The 1,400-nt window shown below is 38.3% G+C and overlaps 1 non-coding gene across 1 annotated transcript; it reads left to right on the forward strand.

The window, feature by feature from the left end:
* The first annotated feature begins 480 nt into the window (after positions 1–480).
* On the forward strand, positions 481–552 carry Trnat-cgu (transfer RNA threonine (anticodon CGU)). Its single transcript has one exon. It is a non-coding gene; the product is annotated as a tRNA-Thr (tRNA).
* The last annotated feature ends 848 nt before the right edge of the window (positions 553–1,400 follow it).

Here is a 1,400-nt window from a genome sequence, read left to right on the forward strand (position 1 = left end):
CAATAGAATTGATTAGTAATCCTCCCCGTATTACGATTTAATTAGCCTGATAATCGCTAATGCTTTTCTATTTTCATTTTGATAGTCGTGTTTAAACAATGATTTTGGTGATTATGTATGTAAAATCACCGTAGGCCTAAACCTAAAATCGAACCGTATCGAAATCGAAATCTTATAGCCATTACACGAAATTCGATCTTTTCTCGAAAAAAAAATCTAAATTATAAAATTCTGAGAGGGCAGCTAGAGCGGGGTAGTAGGGATCATTTGACCTTTGAATTTCCCCTCTACAGCATCGCTGCCCTGCATTCAAAAGTGAAAGTTTTTTCAGCTCACGTTCGTTTATTCATTCGTTCAGTTTCATTCGTTCAGTGTCGGGAAATTGATTTTCAATTGAACTGTACGCGTTTATACGTGGAGTTTAATTTCAAACAACTGCGATATTTGGCAAAATCTCAAAATGTTAAGTGCCATTGTGCAGGCTCGGTGGCCAAGTGGTACGGCGTCGGTCTCGTAAACCGAAGATCCCGGGTTCGACCCCCGGCCGGGCCTTTGTGCAGTACTTAGTACTTCAGAGAATTTTTGCATAATTTCATTTCCCTTTGTAGAAACTGAACTCAGCTTATGACTATCATGCGGATTACTGTCTGTTTTTTCTAAAGATTTTATTTCAAACAAGAACTTTGAAAATCAATTTGATTTCGAGGATTTAAGCTTTTACATCAAGCGTTCAGTAAGCATTTTAACAGTTAAGCATCTGGCGAAAAAAACCCACATGCATTAACCTCGTTTTTAGTTCCACAATGAAGCTGCCTGTGACAAGCGAGCGAAGATGATTCTAAATTTGTAAACAGAAAAGGAGAGCATTTCCATAAACGTTTGTTGCTTTTAGTATTTCTGGCCACGTTTGCCCAGTTTCAGTCTGATATGCTAGTAGCCGAAATATGACCGAGAAAGATTCCCAAATAGCATGCTCCGCTTATCAAAACATGGATTGCATAAATTAGTACGCTTACGTTTATTACTGGGCTTAGTTAGCTCACTGTGACCTTATCCTGTGCAGGGTTAACCGCGCAAATCGTGAAATACATGGACATCACAGAGAACTTGCTCCGGTTATCCGAAACAGGGGGATTATCATGTACTGATCGTTGAGCAACAATAAGCTGATTATTTACCATGAAGAACGAATGAATTCTATCACTGTCGCTCATCTTCAACACTGCTTTGATGAACGCAGCCATAACATCTTTAGATTCTCTTTTTAACTATCTCAATAGATGACTACGTGTAACGTGCAATGAAAGATTTCTCCTTTCCAGTAAGGTTATGTTGTTATAATCATATAAACCATGCATTTCTTGAACAAAAATATTCGGCCGAATTTGATTACGTCCAGT

Source organism: Tubulanus polymorphus, chromosome 7, assembly GCF_964204645.1.
Source record: "Tubulanus polymorphus chromosome 7, tnTubPoly1.2, whole genome shotgun sequence".
NCBI classification, from domain to species: domain Eukaryota; kingdom Metazoa; phylum Nemertea; class Palaeonemertea; order Tubulaniformes; family Tubulanidae; genus Tubulanus; species Tubulanus polymorphus.